At 41.2% G+C, this 24,268-nt stretch overlaps 1 protein-coding gene across 2 annotated transcripts in view; it reads right to left on the reverse strand.

Moving 5' to 3' along the window:
* The window catches only part of MARCHF3 (membrane associated ring-CH-type finger 3), a 382,664-nt gene that overhangs the window by 277,811 nt on the left and 80,585 nt on the right, over nucleotides 1-24,268 (reverse strand). The window lies entirely within an intron of this gene.

A 24,268-nucleotide genomic window follows, 5' to 3' on the forward strand; every position in this document is an offset into this window, starting at 1 on the left:
ACAAACACAGGTTAATCATTTGAATAAATCATTTGAAATAATAAAAACAATATGATGTTCATACTTTTGACTTCTTTCTTTAATAACTACATAACACAGTACTTGTACTTCTACTTTCAGTACTTGAGTAGAAATTTTTTTTCAAAACTACTGGTACTTTTTACTTTTAGTACTTAAGTAGCAAATTTTTTGAAAAAACTACTTGCAATACTTAAGTAAAAAAAATGTTGAATACTTTAGTACTTCTACTTAAGTAACTTTTTCTGCGAGCACTTCCACTTCTACTCAAGTAATTTTTTGATCGAGCACTTGTACTTTTACTCAAGTAGAAATTTCGAGTACTTTATACAAGTCTGCATTGGGGAGATTTCCCTTCACTTCCTATCCCATAGCCAAAACAGGAAGTGAGGGGAAATCCCTGCAAGTTAAAGGATTTACCTAACTGGTTGCCCATTGTTTGAAGCACCGTTGAGTGTAAGCAGAAATTGTAAAATTCTAAATATCCTGTTTCTGAATTGTTAAATATGAATATTTCGATAAAACAAACCTCCTCCAAGCCTGCTTTGCTGTGAAAATTGAGCCCTGCATATCATTCCCTGCTCTGCAGACCCTGACACCATCTTTAAATAAGCCTCACCATTAACATGTCTCCCCTTCCTGGATGAAAGTATATGTAAATCCAAATCACCAATATCTCATATAAGTGCTATTACAGTCAGACATTCTCAATATTGAGATGCCCTGGCCTCTGCTGAATTATGTGGTTTTATGCAAAGGTTGCTATGTCACTACAGAATTCAGCAATGATGTGCTGGTGGGTAGAACCAAGCAGGCATCGGGGATGTGACATCCAACAAAACTGGTGGTATTGGATATCAGCAGTGGTCAAAGGGAACAAAGATTGTTAACTAAACTAATCTTTTATAGGCTGCTTTTGGTTTCATTTTAAGCTGTAGAGCAGGGATCTCCAAATTTTCTAGGCAAAGGGCCAGTTTACTGTCCTTCAGACTTTAGGAGAGCCAGACTATGGTCATTGGGAGTAGAAAAGGTCCCGGCATCAGTAGGAATAAACTATATGGTATCAGTGGGAGGAATTGCGCTCCATCATTGGTGTCAGTGGGAGGAATTGTGCCCCCATCATTATGGTCATTGGGCCCCATTGTTGGTGTCATTGGGAGGAATTGTGCCCCCTTATTAGTGTCAGTGGGGGAGAATCATGTCCCATTGTTTGTATCAGTGGATGAAAATAGTGCCCGATGAAGGCAAGCAAAGGGCCACATCTGGCCCCCGGGCCACCATTTTGAGACCACTGCTGTAGAGTATGAGTGGTCAACCTGTGGCCCACTAGCTGTTGCAAAACTACAAGTCCCAACATGCCTCTGATTTTGGGGGTCATGCTTGTACTTGTCAGCCTTGCAATGCCTCATTGGACTTGTAGTTCCACAACAGCTGGAGGGACACAGGTTGACCACTGTAGAGACAGAGTTTCTTTATATAGCAAAAAAAATTGGATTTTGTGTACTTACCATAAAATCCATCGAGTTCATCGACGGACACAGCGCCCCATAAATCATAACTATTGGGACATCCAAAAGCAGCGCCAAACTCAGAACCTGTATGCAAATCGGGAAAGAGAACTGTCTGTGACAGCAGCCGGTGAATCACGGCCTGTGGTTCCTGAAATTTGTCCAGAGGAAGGAACGCCCTGGTCAGAAGTAAAATCAAACCTAGGTAAATCAATTCCCTGGACAGGGATAGGGGGGACCTTAGGTAGTTCGGATATCACCTGAACCTTTGCAGGAATTAAATCCACACAAGGAGACTCAGGAACTAAAAATCTGAAAACAACAAACTTTGCCCTCCCTTTCTGGTTATCCCACAAACATTTCGCTGATCTCCTGGATGCTCACAAAAGAAGTCTACGGGGCCAGAAACCAGCGAAGATGTCCCCCCTCCCCAAAGCTGCATCACAAATAAACTGCAGCCCATGGACCAACTGCTCCGCTAAATCAACATAAGCAGCGGGCGCAAAAGCTTGGCCCATCCAGTTAGGGTCTGAGACACCAGGGCTGAACCCAAAGACTGGCCACAATGCTGAACCAGCCATAGTAAACATGCTGCGTGCCACAGATTCATCTACTGGGATCATTGTTGCCTTATTCAACCTGAAAACAGGAGGGCCCACCACTGGTGAACTAGTCCACTTTTTAAAAAGCGACTCCTCAAAAGCAAAGCGTTTGGGGACCACAAAGGGTAATTTTGGTTGTTCCCATTCCTTACACGAAAACCTGTCAAAATAAGGCACATAAGGAAACATCTTTGGAGTACGAAGGGACTTATGCATACCAAACCACACAGTCCGTGGCTACATCAGCCACATTTTCCATTTTTAAAGTCTCACGCAGTGATAAGTGCGTCTACCAGAGCTTTTTCATGTGCTGCTGCAACCATGAAGGAATCATCCTCATTATGGGATGGACCTGGGGGTTTGATATTAAGTCCCCCAGGAGGGGCCGCATCCATGGCGGCATCAGGCTCAGAATCAGAGGAGACAGACTGAGCAGGGGAAGGCGGGAGACATCTCTTCCTGGGCCTTTTACCCACATGCCCTGAGGCTCCAAATGGAAAGGAAGACCTTGCAGTACAAAAGCAAACTTTTGGTACCACTAAAGGATCCCCTCAAGGCAGGGACCCCCAAGAACTCACCCTACTGATCGGAGGGGCGCCGAGAATTTGAATCCAGCATCATTAAATGCACCATCCCTGTTCATATGTCCCTGCACAGGAAGAAAAAACTGAGGAGGTAGAGGAGGAGCTTTGGCATCCCCACAAGGCTTCGGTCATCTCCAGCGCCTCCTGGACTAAGGGAAAATGAACCCCGTGCATCATCGAGCTACACAAACATGGCCGCCAATCCAAGACCAGCCAGACTAAGGAAAAATGACCCCCATGACATCATTGAGCTACACAAACATGGCCGCCAACCGAAGACAAGCCAGACTAAGGGAAAATGACCATCATCAACTACAAACGCTGAAGCATGCTGCCAGGATCTTCCCTGCACCCTCTGAAATGCTGCACCCACTGCAAGGGGACCGCCCCTGAAGGTAGGACACATTTAGGGGAGAATCCACTGCGCACTCTGCACCAGTCTCTGCACTGGGACCGCCCTGCATTATACCCACACTGCAAACAGTAAGGCATGCACCTAGGGGTCTCCTACACTGGGACCCCTCCAGACTAGCAGGGCAGGAGGTACACTATTCTAGGACCCTTACCCAGGGGTCTCTGCTGCATCCTCTGCCCTGGGACCGCCACCAGACTCCAGGTCAAGACAGGGGGGAAAGAGTGGGGGAAAGCCAGCTCACTGAGGGATTTTAGGATGGGAGGAGGGAACCTCCTGGGAGGTCCGACTGTCCCTTGAGGTTACCTGCATCCACCCCAAAAAAAAAAACGCCAAAAAAGGGAAGAGGGGGGATTGTACTTACCCTTCCATGGTGCGGGTAATGCTCAAGACAAAATCCTCACTATGGAATTAGGGGAGCTGTCGGCCAAGTGACCGCTGCGACTCAGACCCAAGCCCAGTCGTATGCGACCCTGCGAGACATTTAACTCACGGGCCAGCCTCTGTCCTCGAGGCTATGTTTCAGCTGACCTAGCGCGTAGCTGCGGTCTGCAAGCGCTCACTGGCTGGGCTGGGGGGACCACTGGATCTGGATTATCCAGCCCAGCAGCTGATTGTAGATCTCCCAAGAGAAAAAAAAAAAAAAAGATGTGAGGAAGGAGAAAACTGATTACCTAGAGCAGAGATGGAGGTTATATACAAAGCTGAGGAAACCCCATGAGCGTAGCCAGGTGTTTTTTGTTCTGCCTAGTCCTACTCCTGGAGGAGGCAATATAACCCAGTAGTTGTGATTTATGGAGCGCTGTGTCCATCAATGAACGAAAGAGTTCTATATTCTTTCTAATGATATAGACGTGCCATAGATTGGTATGTATTGCTTGGAGGTTCTCTGAGGCAGAATCATATGTCATAAGCACTCAGAGCAGAGTGTCTCTGAAAATAATTTTAAAATGTTGGCAATTACAGGCTTTGTAGCATCCTTTCTAGTCAGTCTATGTATCCGGAAGTCACAACAATTTAATCTCCTTCCATAAGCAGGGAGCACATTTCTTACTCTTATTGCCAGCTGTGCACCATGCCTGTAATTTAATGAATTCCATTTAATTTATTTTCCTTTTTATTGTGTTACCATGTTTAAAACATTACAGCACAGCATTTTTTTGTTAGGATTCCATGTTATATGACCCATGCATAGCCCAGTATACAATTTCTGCCTACAGGAATTCAAATAACCCGCTTAATGGTGACTGAAGCTGCCTAATGAAGATGATTACATTATTAAGAAGCTTTAGGATTCTTTTCATCTGATGGGTAAGAATGCTGCATGTATGAGCACATCAAGTCATCTGGTTCAACTCCAACAAGATCTTTCAATTGAATAACCCCAGACTGAAAATAACTCTATTTTGTCTGGTAACAGGGAGACACAAAGCTCTACGCTTCATTTGCTGTGTAAACAACAGAAATCTAAAAAGCAGCTAGTTTTAAAATTAGATATGTGTGCACGTACGTAAAACCCGCAAACCCACAAAGAAGTGATCTCAGTATAAAAAGATCAGATGGGTCATCCCACCAAAGGCTGTATTTCAAATCTCAAAATATGAATTGGTCACATCCAGTTATGACCCTGCTTTTGTATCACTCAGATACCCTAAATCCAGTGATTAAGAGGATCCTTGAAATCATGGAAGAAGATCCTTGAAATCTGCAGACCTCTTTAAAGTTAACCTGTTAGTACTCCAATAGAGCGGATAATGCTAAAAAACTACAATGTAGGCATTTACCTTTAACGTCCTCTCCAGAGTTCTAGGTGTTCTTTCCAGCTTGCATTCACCCCCCCCCCCCCCACATTTCTATTGGCCCATTACTCTGATCAGCAGTCTTTCAGCTCAAACCATGTGTAGGAGGCATTAGAGGTTTGGTAAAAACTAGTAGGACAAGTAAAAATGTGCACGTTACAATGGTCGGGGATTCAAGGAAGTTGGGATATTGAAAGAGGAGCCTAAACGCGATTGCAGGTTTGCTTTCTGTTAGATCTTCATTTTTTTCAAAGACCCCATCTGTGATATTTTCCCACGCTTTCTGTCCTGGTGACCCCCCACCCATGAGGGAAGGGGGGAGGATGTGAGAATAGCTAATTGAGACAGAAGAGCAAAGGCTTTTACAGTTAGAGGTTTTAAACCTTCCCCACTTTACTAAAAATGTGTTCCTGTTTTGTCTCCGTTAAAAGATTTCTACAATTTCCTGTCCTGAGTAATAGGAACTCAAACAGCAATGAAAACCTGACAGAGGTTTTTACCCCCTGCCAACTTTATCCGTAACATACTGTACGTTTCTGCTTAACAGCTGGGCTTTTAGTCATCTGGTGCAGCCCTACATAGAAACCAATCAGCCTCCAGGTTTTATTGTCAAAGCTTAACCAGTTGCCGACCCACGCCGCCTTTTTACTGCAGCAGTGTGGCTCTCCCAGGCAAACCGACATAGGTCTCGTCAGCGGGGAAGCCGATGCATGGGGCAAGCGGCTCCGATTGCCTCCTGACACCCACCCTGCTGAGAGAGAACGGTCAGCTGTTGTAAACACAGCTGACCGTTCTTCTCCCTGGAATGATCACAGAGCCCCTATGATCCTTCTATATAGGATCACATGTCTCTATGGTCATTCCACAAGCCACGCCCCTCCGCAGTTAGAAACACGCCCCTAGGTACACATTTAACCCCTTGATCACCCACACTGTTAACCCCTTCCCTGCCAGTGTCATTATTACAGTAACAGTGCATATTTTTAGCACTGATTACTGTAGTAATGTCACTGGTCCCCCCAAAAGTGTCAAAAATGTCAGTCTGGGGTCCAATCTGTCTGTCGCAAAGTAGTATTCCCGCAAAAAAATCCCAAATCGCTGGCATTAATAGCAAAAAAATGTATAAAAATGACAAATCTTTCCCGTAGTTAGTAGACGCGATAACTTTTAAGTCATTAAGGGGGCAAATCCTTCTGGTCCAGAAGTGGTTAATTGAATAAGTCAAAGTTAGAAGCTGATTGGCTACCATGGATAGCTGCACCAGATTCTGAGTGCTCCAGTTTTAGTAAATCTACTCCAATGTATTTCCAACACTCGGTTATGTATCAGACTAATTGCAGTAACTATATGCCTGTTCTTGTATTTTGCCCTAAATAAATAATTACAAAACAACAAAAACATAATTTGAGAATGTTTTGCCAAAATGTTCAATAAAGGGTCTTCTCCGCATCATTTAAAATTTGATAAGTGATTCCCTTTCTCATAACTCCCTCTTTAACAACTATAGCCCTCATCCTGTTGTTACTTTCACTGCAGACAATTTTAGGCCTGACTTTCGTAACTAACAGTAAACAAAGTGTGAGTGATTGCACGGATATCAGGGCTCAACCAAATGTTGGCAAATCAGTCATTTCCACTTCACGTCCAAGCAAAAAAAAAAAAATGGGAAGTCTGAGAGAAACATATTAGTTGCAGCTGCCAAATTTTAAGTTATCCTTAACAAAAACCCTATAAAGCAACCTGTGTTAAGAGAAATATGCAAGTTACCATTGCTACCATCCTTCTGAAAATGCTAGACACTTGGTTATCAAGTAGACACTGACATTTGAATCACTAACTTAGAACGAGAACCAGTGCTTTAAGTGGGCCGGTATGCACTGGTACTCAGTACCGCCACTTCCAAATATGGCTCTTGAGCATATTGCTACCTTTCCGTGCGCCTTAGCGTACCCGTACACTCATTTTGGACATCTGCGCCCTCAATCCCCCCCCCCCCAAAATATTTCCCACTCCAAAACCAGACTAGTCGCAACCAGTGTGTCCCCCTGCTCCGGAGTTCCAGCCCAGGCCATGGGAGTGCTCTGTGGGGACCCTGATGTGGGGTGGGGGACAAAATTTATAGGCTATAATAGAGTACCGGCACCTCTTTTGGGCCACTTAAAGCACTGACGAGAACAAATTATGCAAGTTAGAAGTTTTGGACTTCAGATGTTGCATATCTAATCAGTGATTCAGAAGGTACTAAAGACAATGGCTTGACAGACAGGCAACTAGCATTTTAATAGAGGATTGTAAGTTCAGTCCACCTATGTATATCAACAATGGTTTGCTTTCAGCCAAGTCAGTATTGTTTTTACAGTTTTGTACTCCCAGCAAATATGGAATCTGTGTGCAGTTTATTCTGATTTTGTGAGTGCACAATTATTAATTTACGATTTTCTGAGAGATTCTGATATCCACTATATTTAAAAAGCATTCTAATGATGTGGTGGTTTTGAGGTTTTACTGGTATTCTTGAAAAAGCATGCTTTTCCACTTATTTTCATATAAAGGTTACTTCAATTCACATTTTCACATTTTTTAGCTATATTGTTTTACAATTTTCTACATTTTTTATAGATATACTGTTATTTTAACATTGCTGATATTTAATTTAAAATATCAAGTCTACATTGAGGTTCTAAGTCAAGTTCTGTAACTTTTCACAAAAAGTCTTTACATAATGGAACCATTAGGAGTGATTCATATCTATGCGTGGTAATGCATGGTTTTTGCGTTTCTGAAAAATATACACAGGTATACAGTATGCACATTGCATTGCTCTTCCATTCCTTCAGAAAGGCACCTGAACATACAAACGTGAACAATCTGTGTCTTGTGGTGCACACATTGGAAAAAAAAATGTAGCTTGGTCATAACCTGTACTGCAGTGCTTTGACAGCTAACTTAAAATGAATAATCCAGCTTCCAGCTGGCAATCCAGTTTAAACAAACATTTCCAAATGTTAAACTAATGGTTTCCATTTGATGAGAAAATTTGATATATTGCAGCTGACTTGGCGTGGGTGGCTGCAATTTTTCTTGCTTCTTTTGCTTTATTTTCACCTAATAAATCTGCAAATAACAAACTTCCGGTCCCTGGGTGGCTATGTCACCCCTCCATTTATCTGGAAGGGGGGAGCTATGGATGTCATCCTAGACTGCTCTCCTGATATGGACCACAAACCTATCCATATCTCTTCATCTCCATTACATGGAGGGCAAGGCAATGGGTAGTATACAGAAGGTAGCTAGAAAAGAAGATATTCTTCAGGGTAGCACACAGAAAATGACAAGAATGCTGCATTTGAAGATCATCACATATTTTCTATAATTGCTTATTTGTAAAAATGTTCTTAGCTTGAAAAAAATAAAAAATAAAAAAAAAAGCAAAAAAGAACGAATGCAGCCAGCACATCTAAAGTAAGCCAAAATATATTACATCTTGGTATGGGGTTTTCTTTAGCCATCCTTGCTGTCCCCGACCGTGTTATAGCTCTTGCAAAAATTCTGCTACACACTTGGAGAAAGCACATTAACCTGTGGTTACAACTCACAGATAGAGGAATGGCAGTTCATGCAAGGTTCAGAATGCACTGATGTTATGCAAGGTGATCGGGCAGTTAGACAGTTACATGTCTCGTGTCCTGATACCATCATACCCAAAGTTCTTGCTGCAACCAAGCTTTGCCGCATTGCTAAAGTATCATCCAATTCCTGCCAAATCTTTTTGTCAAATCTCTGTTTTGACAGACTAGTTAGGGCTAAAGCTTCTGTAAGGATTTTATTGTACTGTGTCCTTATTAAGATTTCCCTCAACTTCCTGTTGGAACTAAAAAAATGGATACAACTTTGCTTTTAGGAGACACATTTACAAAATACATTAAAAGTGCGGTTACTGCAAGTGCTGGGTCTACTCTATTTACCATTCCCTTCAAAGCATTATTTTATATGCTACTTTATGTGCTATATTGTAGACATACAGTATATCCTAAGCAATATCATTCACTATTTTGCACTCTGGAAGAAAAGATGCTTCTTAATAAGGACATTTTGTAGTCTGGAAAATACAGTGCTTCTTAATAAGGACAATAACCTAAAAATGCAATAGTTCGTACTCCAATATGAAAGGAAGCACTTTGCTTAGACCAGTTGGAATCTTGTATGCGCACTGTGCTTTGTTCCTTGCATTTTGCTGAAGCCTGAATAAAAGGTAAATTTTAACAGTGAGGAGAGGATTCTAACAATGCTTTCTTACTGATCTTATGCTTGTACAACTCAACAACAATCTTGCATACGTAGAGATTATACTTCACTGGTGGTAAATCAAAAAGCTTCCTGATGCAGAGCACAAAAGGTAGCCAGGACTGACTTCCTAGCAATGTACACAGTGTGGCTGTTTTGCCACACAACAATTGCTTATAAGCTGGACATCCAGGCGCACAGTGGACTTTTTTTAGTCGATATGGTGACTTTGCATACCTTGTCCAGCCGTGCCACTGAAATAAATCAGGTTTCAGCTTTCATCACCTTAGTTCAGTAACAATGATATAAGGTCCTTGCTGGCTGCTGGGGGATGCTGCCCTTTGTGACAAGTAATTAAACTCTCCCTACAAAACTGTATAAGATAAATAACTAAATGAACATGGTAATAAAATGAGAAAGTATGCATGTTAGTCTAATTCAGGGGTGCCCAACCTTTGGAAGAGTGAGGGCCACTTAAGCGACTTGGTGTAACGCTCCGGCGTTTATTTGTGTGGTGTGGATTTGCAGCTGCGGAAGTTACACTCAGTAGTCATGTAGAGATGTGTTGAACTACCATATCCAACTCTCAAGACTCATCATTGTGCATCAGCCTGTCTCAGCAAGCACATACACAAACACAGACACTCATTAAAGATGTTCCTGGAGTGATATGTTTATATGTGAAAGTATAGAGGTGATACTGAGGGGACAGGCGTGGATAGTGATAGCAATGGTAAGAGGTAACAGATGGTGATAGTAAGCACTTAGGATAGCAATCATGTACAGGTAACAGGTGGTAGTGAAGAGCAGATGAAGTGTACAGGAGATGCTAGGCTAGTGCAGTGACAAGATGGTAATAGGCTCAAGAGCTTGCAATCTAAGTAGCGGTGCAGATGTTAGATGTAACAGTATAGTTCTTAGAGTAGCAATAGTCTTTAGTAAGCAGAGTAGTAGTGAAAGTAGATTAGGAAGGTATTCCCCTGTGGGGTACTTATCACTGGTAGGTTTGTAAGGAGAGGGTTCCGGCGGTGAGGTAATGATCTTGTAGCGAGATACAAGATGTTGTAGCAAGTCTTCGGTCAATCCAGGTATTAGGGAATAGCTGGAGGATTCGGCAGAGTTAGGTAATGCTGTAGCAAGCGGTTTGCACGAACACATGTGAGTGAATGCCGGCGGTTGAAATAGCCGCTCAGAGCGGCACTCACTGATGAGGTCATTGAATTTAAAGGGACAGGTATTAGATGCGTTCCACCTATCTATATGGTGGAACGTAATGTACAAATAATAGGCTGGAAGGGTACCGCAGGTACCAGGATCTTACACTTGGTAACCAGTCATGGGCCACAATGAGTGGAGCAAATGCATATGCAGAGCGGTCACAGCCCACTCTACTCTGTGGGCCCTCCAATCAGATCCCCTTTTGTTTTTTTAGCAGATCAGGTTGTAGGTAGGCAGGTGTAAACAGACACAAGTCCATTTACACATTATGCTCCATAGAGGTGAATGGAGGGTCCGATTAGTTTAGGCAGATCATGTAAAAGGGGCCTAAGGCTGCTTTCACTTTGATGTGCTTTGGTTTACCCACATCGTGGGTGCAGCGCAGTGCAGCTGTGGCTTTTCTGCAGGTTAGCTGCAGTTTGCCATAGACTTCTATATTATCCTGCAGGTGTGGTACACTTTCTGAAAGCACACCAAACCTGCAGGTAATGACAGAAGTCTATGGCTCAGTGCAGGTAACACGCAGGTGCAGGATCAGTTTGAAAGCAGCCCAGTAACCACTGCAGAACAGATATGCCCATATATACTTACCTTTAATAACAGTCTTCCATTCAGGTATCGCTGGCTGTCCCAGGCAGGGTGCATTTGGTATCACTCTTCCTGTGGCAGGAGCCGGCGCTGTAATGGAAGCATTGGTATATGCGGTCTGCTCTGCAGCCACTTGCTTCCTCTACTGCCAGCTTCATTCACAACAATGATGCTCTGGGATGGCGGGTCAGTAACCGGTGATTTGGGTTTGCAGACCTGCCATCCCAGAGCAGGAGGTCACGGGCCACATAAGAGAGCTTTGTGGGCCACATGTAACCCCCTAGGCCACTGGTTGGACACCCCTGGTCTAATTTATGCCCCCCCCCCCAGTTGTTTGCCACAGAGGTTTTACCTTTTTCAAGTTGTTTCGCTAGCCAATCCCCAGTCTCAGGATGAGATATCCCTGCACAAATTCTGAAACAGACTAATTACTTGTATTGTTATGTTGCACAATGGCATTGTAGTTTGAAGGGGCTCCTACAAATGTTATAAATGTTATATTGAATGTAACAAAGATTACATACCATCTCTGTTCCTATGCTTAGTCACCTGTCAATTGTTGAAAACTGAGTAAATACCATTTAAAACTGAAAAATATGCAGGTTAAGCTTAATTAAAAATATACATTCAGATCCTACCCTGCACTGTAGTGGTGTCATCTGTGCAATGGTGGCATAACATCTGCTTTTCACCAATATTGAGGCTAAGAAAATTTGAGTTCTTGCAGGCTAAAAATATTTTCTATTTTTGGTTTAAGCTTCTAAAGCATTCTTGGATGTATGCCATCTGGGCCAGGTGCTTTCAGGCCTGCTATCTTTACCTAATCATTTTTTACATTCTTCCTGTGTTTGCCAGGAGCTGGATGAATTTATTAAAAAAAACATCTAGGTTTAATCTGTAATAAACCAATAAATATGTATTTAAAATTGTGTTAGATGACAACTGTCTCATGACAATTCAGCTTTGCATTTTTCCCCTGGTTTGACTATTAATATTCTTTTTCACTTGTGTGATTACCATAAAACTAGATTTTACAACTTTTTTCATATATAATCACTGTAACTGAGCATTACTGAAACATCATTGAAGGAGATACTTTTTTTTTGCAGTAGGAATGAATGGAAAATAGATCATTCGGTGAAAATGGTAGAGCCAACAACCCATTTAGATTTTAAAAATACCAGTCTTATTGTTTGTAAGGTGTTGTATACCGGAATATTAATTAATCATTAGCATTAATTTCTATAAAAGTATTCCTGCACCTCAACTGCCAGACAGCTCTCTGCCCAAAGGCCATGTGAAGCACCAACATTCAATATTGTTCGATACCGTCTGACTTCTTGACCTCTTTAATTGCATATATCAGGGATCCTCAAACTATGGCCCTCCAGCTGTTGCAGAACTACACATCCCATGAGGCATTGTGAAACTGATATTCACAGACATGACTAAGCATTATGGGAATTGTAGTTCCTGAACAACTGGAGGGCCATTGAAGACCCCTGGCATATATGAATGGCAGATTAGCATTGCTCTGCCATCCAGAGGACCTGCCAGCCATTTTCTTCACACAAGACCAATTACAACCCAAAGAACCTGGTTAGCAGGAAGACATCCCATCCTTTACACTACCACAGGATTCCTCAGGCAATAAGACATCTTGTAATCTGGCAGGATCTACCCTTTACTTTCTCGGTTTTATATTCTATTGGACAGACTACTATCTCTGACCATGTTACGCCACAGTACCGTTGCTCACACTGCACGCTTTTTGCGATATTATTATCTACTGGGAAGAATTTGGCTGCACTTTATCGTCAGCAATGACCCTCATAAAGGGGCTGGTGCTGTAATCGCACATTTCAGCACTGGCTGAACAACACCTTGTTATGATTATGCATCACATCTTTTCACACTGTTATTCATAGTTATGTTTTTATATGGTTTACACTTTTCAAACTTCTATTTATCCCTCCTCCCAACCTGGGTGATATTAAAAGCTTTTTTATTTTTTTAAAATAATATCATACTCACCTGCTCTGTGCAGTGTTTGTTCACAGAGCAGCCTGAATCCTTCTATTTTTGGGTCCCCCACTGGCGTTTCTGGCCACTCCCTACTGCACCCAAGCAGGCTCACTCCCAAGCCGCTGTTCTGTGTGTCCATTCACACACACACACACACACAGAGTCATGGCTTGGCCCCGTCCCCGCCTTTCTCCTCAATGGCTCCCACTGCTGCCTCAGCCAATGAGGAGTGAGAGTCCCCAGATAGCTGAGGCTCCTGTGCACATCACTGGATCGAGATGGAGCTCAGGTAAGCAAGTATTGGGGGGGGGGGGGGCTGCTTCACAGAGAAAGTTACCTTCATGCATAGCATGAAGGTAAAACACCTTAAGACTTTAAATGACCACTTTCTGATCCCACATAAGCTGCGTATTGTCTAGTTTTATTATATTCTCAGAATTATTTCTGTATTTGTCATGATGGTGTCATCTAATGTTATGTAGAGAGTTGAAACACCCATCAGTGCATATTGTATTTTTACAACCCTTACTGTAGAGTCTAGTTTAGGCCTCAAATCTATACATCACCCTCAGTGGCTCCATATCGTTATAGAAAGTAATAGCTCGAAAGGTGTTGCCATTGAGATAAGCAGACAAACCACTTCTTGCAGACAGAGTCAAACGTGGATAGGCATGGGATACTTGCCATAATCTGGTAACCCCAAAGTAATCTATTTTCCTTAAACCAACCATCTCTACCCTACTTGACTTTAAGAGTATATTACTAATAAATCGGACATTGCACTAGACCCCACTCTTGGTCTCTTCATCTGAATAATCATTGCTACCATACAAACAAAGAATTAAAGTGAATGTAAACCCCATTCAAGAAATTTGACCTGGGCACATACATCTGTAGTGTTTACTTATCTCTCTCCAAAGCCCTAAGTCCAGTGTTTTTTTGCTACTCCATACCTCTGTTATCAGACAAGTTTTCAGACAAAGGAGATAAAAGCAGCTGAAAATTTGTGTCGGGGTGGGTGCATAGAGATAGATAGAGCTGGTCTATTCACAGCACAGCTCTGCATGTTTCTTCCTTCCTCTACCTATGTGGAGAAGGGGTGTGTGCCTTTCCTCCAATCACCTGTCACACAGTGCATGCCAAGACTCCACACCCAGTGCTGGAACAGGAAGACAAAAATCTAACATGATGTTCACTTTCTAAACAGTGTAGAAAGCTGAAGACAGCAGATATACAAATAAAACTTATGTAGGGAGATTGGTTTCATCTCTGCATATCATCTGAGGCTGTTCACTTCACTGGGTATATGTGAGAGTTTATATCCACTTTAAGCTCTATCAAGCAGCAACTTCTTAAGATCTAACTGGATAACACTAGAAGGGTCTTGCATCCAAATATTAAGGATTATACCCTTCATTCAAACATACACAATACAATACTTATACGCAATATTTAAACAATAATTGCTTATATAATCACTTAAGATGATGCGTAAATTTTCCTGACCTCAACCCCCCTCCCCCCCATCAACCAAAATACCCCATCCCTTCCTCTCCCACTTCCCTATTTGTGTTGTCTTACCCCTTTCCCGCAGTCTCACCTCATGTGTTCATCTCTTGGACACCTGTAAACCTACCCAGGTTGAGTTCTTGATAGCCTGACTAGCTTCAGAGAAATTCTTGTAAGCAATACAGGATTTGCAGACAAGCGGTTGGTGAATTTTTTGAACATTTATTCAATTATGTATGATTTGCACACATGTATATCACATGTGTACATGTATATGTATGCATGTGTGTGCTGCTATCTTTGTAACATTCCTGGAATATTATTCATGCCCCTCTTTATTACTATGTAAAAACAATAAACATCTAATGTAACAAAAAAAAAAAATAATATAATATAATAAAATAATATATAAAGTCCTCCTTTTTTTCTAACTAGTGTACATCTGCTGAGTTGAAGATTGCAATTCAAATGTTTTTCACCGTCAACATTACCATTGCAGTTGTAGCAGCAGTTGGCACAGAGTTGGTGACAACTCCACGAACAAGACTTCTCACCTGACAAAACATTTAGCAACCTTTTAAGATATGTGCCTAGCGCAGGATTCATATTTCTGTATTTAAAGTGCCACAACTGTGTGTATGAGGCTTGAAAGTTTATTCACACTGCCATCCGTGTTATGATGCTGCCTCTGGTGTGTGCTGTGGCATACACAGTGCCTATACACTGCTAACAGCGCATTACACAAATACTTTTTTTTTTATCAGCTTTATTGTAATGTCATAAGATGGCAGCATTGTAAGATGCGGTTTAGTGGGTTGCGCAATGCGGAGGTTAAAAAAAAATAAAAAAAAAATGTGCTACTTTTTTTCCAGAGCACACCATTGCATCGCTGAATAATATCAGTGGTTGCTTACCTGACCTCTTGTCCCATGCATTGGAATATCCCAGTGACATCCGCATTGCTCCCGGACCAAACAGTTCTCATTGGTCAGCGTATGGATCCACGATTGTATTGTTCTACCATAGATTTGCACAACTGATATTTTTCTATTAAAAGAGCTATCCACCACAATGTTATAAACTATATTGTATCCTTAGCAATATAGCAATGGACAGTTCATTTAAACAGAAAACCATCATATATCCACATCCACACCAAACTAACTCATGGTTCTCTGCTGCCAAGACCCTGAACCCACAAGTGCTGCTGGCAGTCAACAAGAAACAAGAAATTGGGTTTTCGTTTTAATATATCTATATAATATGATCAGAGCCTTGGACAGTGTTATGGAAAAGAAATCTTATAGATTTGTGACTTTCAATCTCCCATTTATTTTAATCTTTAATTTATTTATTTTTAAACCGCACCTTAAATGGGATTTAAACGCATATATATGGATAGGAAAGCATGCGTGAATGGCAGCTTTTTTTTTTTCGTATGAAAATATCCACACAGGCTGTGTGTTGTGGAGTTGCCCTTAGCAGAATAAAATTAGTCTTTCTAAGATTAGGAATCCTGCTTGAGCCCTTGCCCATACTGTTTTGGAAAGCAATTACAAACAAGACTTAGCTACTGTCATTGTTTCCCAAGAGACTATTAGGCAGATATTATTAAGTAGCATTGGGTACTGCACACAACACACTTCTACAGGACAGTTAGCTGCACTAACTGAATACACCTCATATTGTTTGAAGAATAAACATGGGAAACCAGATCACCATCATATACTTGGGTACTTACAAAATAAATTCTGGTAAACACGTAATCTCAATATGAAATATTGCACAGGATTTCTGATTGTAAACTGAGCCTGCTTCATAAAAGAAATTACAACTAGAACACAAAAAACAGAAAAATCAAGAGATGCCATCACCTTACTCATCCAGGTTACAATGACAGTTTCTCTACAATAGGCCCCCCACCCCACTAATACCCACCAACCAGTGCTTCATTACTGCTCCTTTAATCTCTGCAGGCATCCACAATGCCCCACATTTTCAAATATGGACGAGCATGCAACATACTCCCATGTGACAGTGATTGGGTCTTGCAGCCAATTGCTAGCCAGAGCACCATCACATAACCTGAGAAGTGACTTCATTGCTCCCGCAGGTCACCAACACCAGCCATTCCAGTGCCAACCATGGGGGAGGAAAGAACAGTGAGGATTTCCTAGTATAGGGAGTATAGAGGGATTAATAGAAGCCCTTTGCAGGGACACCTTTACTTTGCTCTTCATGAGCAAGGTGATATTACATTTTTTAAGTCTTTATAAATAAAAAGCAGATAAAAACACCATCATTTATTCCAATATCAGATTTACTGAAGACCACTCTGTTTTTACATGCAACTGGCAACAGCCATACACAATACAGTTCCCCATCCAACATGCCTAAAGGAAAGCTACAGACATGCAGTCAAATCATTAGTAATATTTTGGGGAGTGCAGCCCAAATTAAAAATAGAAAAAAGAAACTGGAAATGTACATAACCTTATGGAGGCATACTGATAGCTTTTACCCTGCATGGTTGTCCATTAATGCTTAACAGTGTAGCAGGCAAATGCAATGTTTGCTTTGCTCTTGTCCATCATTTGCCATTATAGTTTTATTGGAACCTGAGACTGATGAAGATTGCAGTGCCGCAGACTAGTATCAGATTTGACAATTGTGTACACATTGGTTTAGCTACTTGAGATGGCCATTTGCTTCATGAATTCCACATCAGCAGACAAGCAATAACCATATTTACAGCCCTTCTTCACAGTAATATATAATGGGCAAAATGGATACTGAAACACATTCTAAGTTAAGAGAACCACAAAATGCAAAATTCAATAATAAATAAGCCATAAGAATAACTGCTTCCCTATTTCTAGATTGGGTTTTTGGATGGATGGTTTGGAAGAAAAGATAATAATTCATAGCAGCCTACTATACACCTAAATGTCTTCTTGCAACACAAGTTGTTTTTTTAGTAATGCATTAGTGTTGCAAGATATGTGAACTAAGCCAGAAGCAGATGTACCAAAACTCAATAATGGCCATTAGTTTAGCAGAAGGCAAACTGTATGTACTGGAGTGTAAAACTCAGATACGTAGACACAATACAGTATTTAGATATTTATATCAAAAGTATGGCAAATGTTAAGTGCTGTGTTTTGTCTTTACTGAAGGTCAAAAAAAGAATTCTACTTTTGTAAAAAAACACACACACACACACACATATACATACATACATATATATATATATATATATATATACACATACATACATATACATATATACATATATATATACACATATATTATATATATATATATATATATATACACACACACACACACACACACACAGTCTACACACACACACATACACACACAAACACACTACAAAAGCCATTTTGGAACTGAATGTTATTTTTTTTATGTTAAAGTTAAGTTTCCATTCCAGTCTGAAGCCACTGTAATCCTCAAAAAAGTGGTTTAAAAAATTCAATGCTATATTGCAAACCGAAAATGTTCTGTACATAGTTGATGTCCCCCCACTGCCACCTCCAACAAAACAACTCATCAAGCTTCAGGTCTTCACCCAATTGATTTACATACATTCCTGTATATCTACCCCTTTTGCCAGGAGAATATTCTGAACATAGTTTGGGCACAGCCTTGCAAAGAGAACACTGCCTAACAGTGCTAAACACTAAGACAACATCACAATGAATCTTCACTCCTCTTGTGACAACGTTTTGGCACAGAGCCCCAAACTAAATCAATGAGGACAGAACCAGATTTTCATCAATGGAGCCAGCAGGCACCCAACCTTTACCATCCAAAGCAACATTTCTTTAGCTGGATCACCTCTTTACACATACATTTTTTTAGTGGCTCTAACCTAAGAACACATTGAGGAGCTGTTCAATTCACTTTTATGCAATATGTGTAATTAATCAGCTGGTAAAAAATGTGTAGCCAATAAGTTTATATGGAAGATTGGCCTCTTTGTTTCTGAATTTCACTGTGCCTAATGGTAAATCTGGCTCTGACTAAGGGGTAAACAAATTCTGATAAAGACCCTTTAATTCCTACATATGTTTGGGCTTGTATAGGAGAGTCAATAGGGAGGGTTTATTATGTAGTCTTAACATATGCAGAGAGCTCCCTGGCACCTGATCGGAAGACTGTATTGCACTACCAGTAAGATAGGAGGCTTCATCCTCCCTTTATCTTGTGCCATATTTAATATAACTGAACATGAATTTTAATATAAGTTTACAATAGAGTGGTTTCCCACTTTTTCTGAATGTCACTAAGCAGTCAAAGCAGGGTACACACTGACAGCAGGAACAGATTTTCGGTTGGTGTGTACAGCAGTCTGTCCAACAGAAGGCGGTCAACCGGCTTTTGCTGAAGGGCCATGCTGAAAAACCAGCATTCACTGATCAATGTATTCTGGCTGGGGGGGGGGGGAGGGTTGAGTGAATGTGAGGTGGGATTCCCCGTCAGAAAACATTCGCACAGCAGGGGAGATGGCCGCACCAACATTGCTTGTGCTTGTATGGTGATCTGTCAATTTTTTTTCGTTCAAACCGCTGGACGAAAAAAAAAACTTGTAGTTTGCACTGGGCTTAACAGACAGTACATTACACATTTATATATATATATATATATATATATATATATATATATATATAAACATGCCATTTTTAATACTGAAGTACACTGGCATTTAATTTGTCTGTCATAGCTAGCACTGAAGCAGGAGTTATGTTTTTCCCTGGTGAGAATTCAGAGTTAAGAAATACATGATCACATGTGATATTGAGTTTGGAAAAAAAAGACTGAAAAAAATGTTGCTTAGAGATTTATTGACTGTGCAGTTTAAGATTCCATTTTCAGGAATGCTTAGTGTAATGTTGCACAAGCTCTAATCCTCAAGACACACATAAGCTTGGATGTCAAACATATCTCACATCCCAGGAGTATTTATGACAGTTAGAATTCATTCATAGTACTCCTCTGCAACAAACTCAAAGTAGCTGACTTCTTACAGATTTCAGTCTCTCTGTAGGATAAAATGGGCAATTTGTCAAATCAAACCCAAGACCAGAAATAGATCACACCTCGATATTGGTTCCTGAGGCCACCTCTCAGTGATAGGCAAGAAGTGTGGGAAGGGATAGGCCAAAGCAGATGATCATGAAAGTTAATCACTATTTGTATATCAGAGTATCCTGGTACTTGAAGATGATTGGAATGTTAGAAGAATAGTAACCAGGAAAGCAGGAACTTGGGGTCGCCTGCTGTCCAGTGTAAGTGAGAGTGTAATTTTATATTCCTAACCACAGCTTTGCTTTAAAATAGCTACTTGTTGATAATAATACTTTTTCCCATTGGTTACCCAAACCTTTTCCTATAAACAATTAAAAGAAAGCACAGCAATACACTGACCTGCCCTTGGATCCCATGGATTGAAATGGGTCTGCATGTAAAAAGTGTATGAAAACCTAAAAATAAATATTCATAAAAATGGCCTCCACTAATTTTCTACTTCTTCCAGAGCTATACTTCATTCCTACTTCTTTTCTTCTATCTTAATTTTTTCTTCCAGTCCTAGAGTAACAATGTTCCTTGAGCAGCTACCTAAACAGAAACAGCGCTGTCACTCTTAAAGTAGAACTATAGGCAAAACTTAGTGTTCTAATCCCTGTCAGATTTTTTTTTGTGTCCCATTGCTGAGATTTCACTTAATTTCCTGTCCCATAGCCAAACAAGAGGAAATCCCTGCAAAATAAAGCGGAGTTCCGGCCACAGAATCGTTTTTTTTTTTTATAAATACTTCCCAAAGAGTGATCCCCGCCCTTCATACATCCACTAATCCGGTTTTAGACAGTTTAATAATGGATTGGCAATCATAAAATCTTACTTTATAAAAAGTTTGCTGAGCGCCGCCATCTTTGTTCTGGTCACCCGAAGCCGCAGTATGCAAATGTCTGCCCTGCTTCCTGGTCCAAGATGGAGGGGGCCGATGAATGCAGCGCGAAATCTCGCGCATGCCCAGTACTATGCGATCGGCATAGTAAGGGTTTCCATAGGGACGGCTGGGCAATCGCGTCATTAACTGTTTGCAAATAACGCGATGAGAGGAGCGGCTGGCCGCCTGCGTCACTGCCCACTGCCTCCTGGGAGTGATGAGTAAGAGCTCCCAGGACACATTGCAGGACAGGAAGTGACGGCGCGGGCGGCGGCCACAGAGGGAGGAAGTTGAAGGAAAGGCGAGTATATTTTCTTGTGAAACAAGGTAAGTAAAAAAAAAATAAAAATTCGGGAATATCCAATTCTTTTCCAGGTGACAATAAGGAAGCGGATGGCACAAAATCTAATGTAACGATTTTGCGGCTGGAACTCCACTTTAAAAAGGAATTCCTTGGGGACCCCCAGGTCACCAGAACTACTGTCTCCATTGGAAGATTTCCCCTCTATTACTTTTCTTGGGAGAACCCAAAATTTGGGATTTTTTTTACTTTCACTTTCAATGATAATAGTAAACAGGAGAAATAGAGAGGGGGGAATCTCCCTATTGGGAGCACAGGCTGCAATAAGAACTGACAGGTGTTCAAATCTATCTCCACCCTATCCAAAACTAAAAAAAAAAAAAAAAAAAAAAAAAAGAATGTTTTGCCTTTAGTGTTTCTTTAAGACTCTCCCTGTGAACTGACAGCTAACACGATAATGCTCAGTTGCACAACATGTACAGATTGGAGTCCACAAGGAAGGCATGGGATTGTCCAAGTCACTGGAGGAAGAGGTGCTCCTGTGCATATGACAAGAGTGTACAAAGTATAATTGGCAGAGAAGTGTGAGGTGGACAGGCGTACGTACTTTTAAAACCGAAAAAAGATAAGTATTGGAGTTTATGAAAAAGAAAAAAATTTATTGCAGTCACTAGAGACTTTGCCTAACAAGTGAGGAGAGGAAAGGGTTGAATTAAAAAGAACATTAAATTGTGTATGCCATGTGTACCACCATCGGTCTGCTGTCCATGATCCAAAACAAAGGCTCGTCTTGACAACAGAGGAAGGAAAGCTCTCAAATAAATAAAACCGTACCATCAGGTCTACCAAAATATGCTGCCTAGACCTGATATTACCAACATTTTATATAACAAAGTATATTGTTAAAAAATATATTACTGTTCAACATTTGCCCCAGTCACATAGTTCACCAGAAGTAAGATGGCCATCACTGCTCCATGTCCCCTAGAGCAAGCAAGCGTTCCAGCAAGCGGATATGATGTCACCGGAAGTCCCCAACTTACGCGTTTGGCCATACAGACGAGGGTACGTATCATACAGACATTGTAGACATTAGTTAAGGTGCATGTAAACTCAACATTTCATATTCCTGATATGTGCCTGCTGTACCATGTACTTGTATGAAAAAGTATCCTATTCTCTTTGTATTGTTTCCTTTTAAATCCCTGGTATTCCTGCCAGCACCTCTCCTTTTCTATTAAAAACTGACCCCACTAAGCAGGAGAACACACCGTGGTCAGTTCTCCAGCTATGCTGGGAGCTCAGTGGGCTCTCTTCCAATGATAAGACTTGCCCTGACACCCCCCCCCTCGCACAGCCATTCACTGGGAAGATTAGTGCACTGTTTCTCCTCCCCTAGCTGTTAGGCAGCTAAGAACATAGGCAATGCGATCACTTTAAAAAAGGGGGGGGGGAATACAGGTATTTGCAAGGTTATATATATGTTTATATACACAAATGTTGTGTCTTTCATCTCTTTTTTAAGCTGAATGGGTTGTTTTACAAGGTGGGGTGTGTATGTGTACAGCCATGGCCAAAAGGTTTAAGAATGGCATACATATTAATTTTCACAAAAGTCTACCAACCGAGAAGAAGCAACATTAGGGGTATCACATCGCTGCTGTCGTTCATGCCTACAATAGCACCGTGAGCCATGCCACTGGATACTCGCCCTACAGATTGATGTTTAGTAGAGAAGCTGAGTTGACAACACTTTTTTGACTTCCCATAAGGAATATTTATAGCCCTGGCCAAAGGTTTTGAGAATGACAAATATTAATGTTCACAAAGTCTTCTGCTTCAGTGTTTTAGATATTTTTTGCCAAATGTTACTGTGGTATACTGAAATAAAATTACAAGAATTTCATAAGTGTCAAAGGCTTTTATTGACAATTTTATTGTCATTAAATTTCAATTTCATTAAATTTATGCAAAGATATTTGAAGTGTTGACCCTTCTTTTTTAAGACCTATGCAATTCGCCCTGGCATCATGTCAATCAACTTCTGAGCCACATCCTGACTGATGGCAGCCCATTCTTGCAAAATCAATGCTTGGAAGTTGTCAGAAATTGTGTTTTTTTTTTTTTCACCCGCCTCTTGAGGATTGTCTAGAAGTTCTCAATGGGATTAAGGTCTGGGGAATTTCTTAGCCATTGACCCAAAATTTTGATGTTTAATTCCCCAAGGCCACTTCGTTATCACTTTCACCTTATAGCAAGGTGCTCCATCATGCTTGAAAAGGCATGGATTGTCACCAAACTGTTCTTGGATGGCTGGGAGAAGTTGCTCTCAGAGGATCTGTTTGTACCATTCTTTATTCATGGCTGTGTTCTTATTTGTGAGTGAGCCCACTCCCTTGGCTGAGAAGCAATCCAACACATGAATGGTCTCAGGATGGTTTACTGTTGGCATGATACAGGACTGATGGTAGCGCTCACCTTTTCTTCTCTAGACAAGGTCTTTACTCCAGTCCTCAGTAGTCCAATCTCTGTACCTTTTGCAGAATATCAGTCTGTCCCCGATGTTTTTTCTAGGGAGAAGTGGCTTCTTGGCTGCCCTTGATACCAGGCCATCCTCCAAAAGTCTTCCACTCACTGTGCGTGCAGATACACTCACACCAGCCTGCTTCCATTCCTGAGCAAGCTCTTCACTGGTGGTGCCCAGATGGTGCAGCCGAGTCGACTGTAGGAGACGATCCTAGCACTTGCTGGGCTTTCTTGGGCACCCTGATGCCTTCTTTACAACAATTGAACTTTTCTCCTTGAAGTTCTTGATTATCCGATAAATGGTTGATTGGTGCAATCTTAGTAGCAGCAATATCCTTGCATGTAAATCCCCTTTTGTGCAATGCAATGATGAGTGCAGGGGTTTCCTTGCAGGTAACCATGGTTAACAGAGAAAAAATAATAATTTGAAGCATCACCTTCCTTTTAAAGCTTCCAGTCTGTTATTCTAACTCAATCAGCATTACAGAGTGTCTTCGTCAACACGGACACCTGTGTTAACGAAAGAACCATTGACAGGATGTCATCTGGTCCTTTTGTGGCATGGCTGCAATGCAGTGGAAATGTTTTTGGTTTTATTTGGGGGGGGGGGGGTTAGGTTAATTTTCATGGCAAAGAGGGACTTTGCAATTCAACTGATCACTCTTCATAACATTCTCGAGTATTTGCGGGTGGAGAAGCCGCGCTGTCACTTCTCGCGGTCCGCGCTGCAGAGCGGCCGTGATCATTTGAACTATTCATTCGCCCTTCACTTTCAGCTTACATGTAAGTGCTTTACTTTTAATAAAACCTACCATTGAGATAATGCACTATTGCCTGCCTTTACTTTCTCATATGGGGATCATCACTGTGGATACAAACCGGGAGTGACCCAAGGAGGAAGTTTACATCTTTATTGTAAA

Source organism: Pelophylax lessonae (genome assembly GCF_965119305.1).
Source record: "Pelophylax lessonae genome assembly, chromosome: 1".
Taxonomy (NCBI): Eukaryota; Metazoa; Chordata; class Amphibia; order Anura; family Ranidae; genus Pelophylax; species Pelophylax lessonae.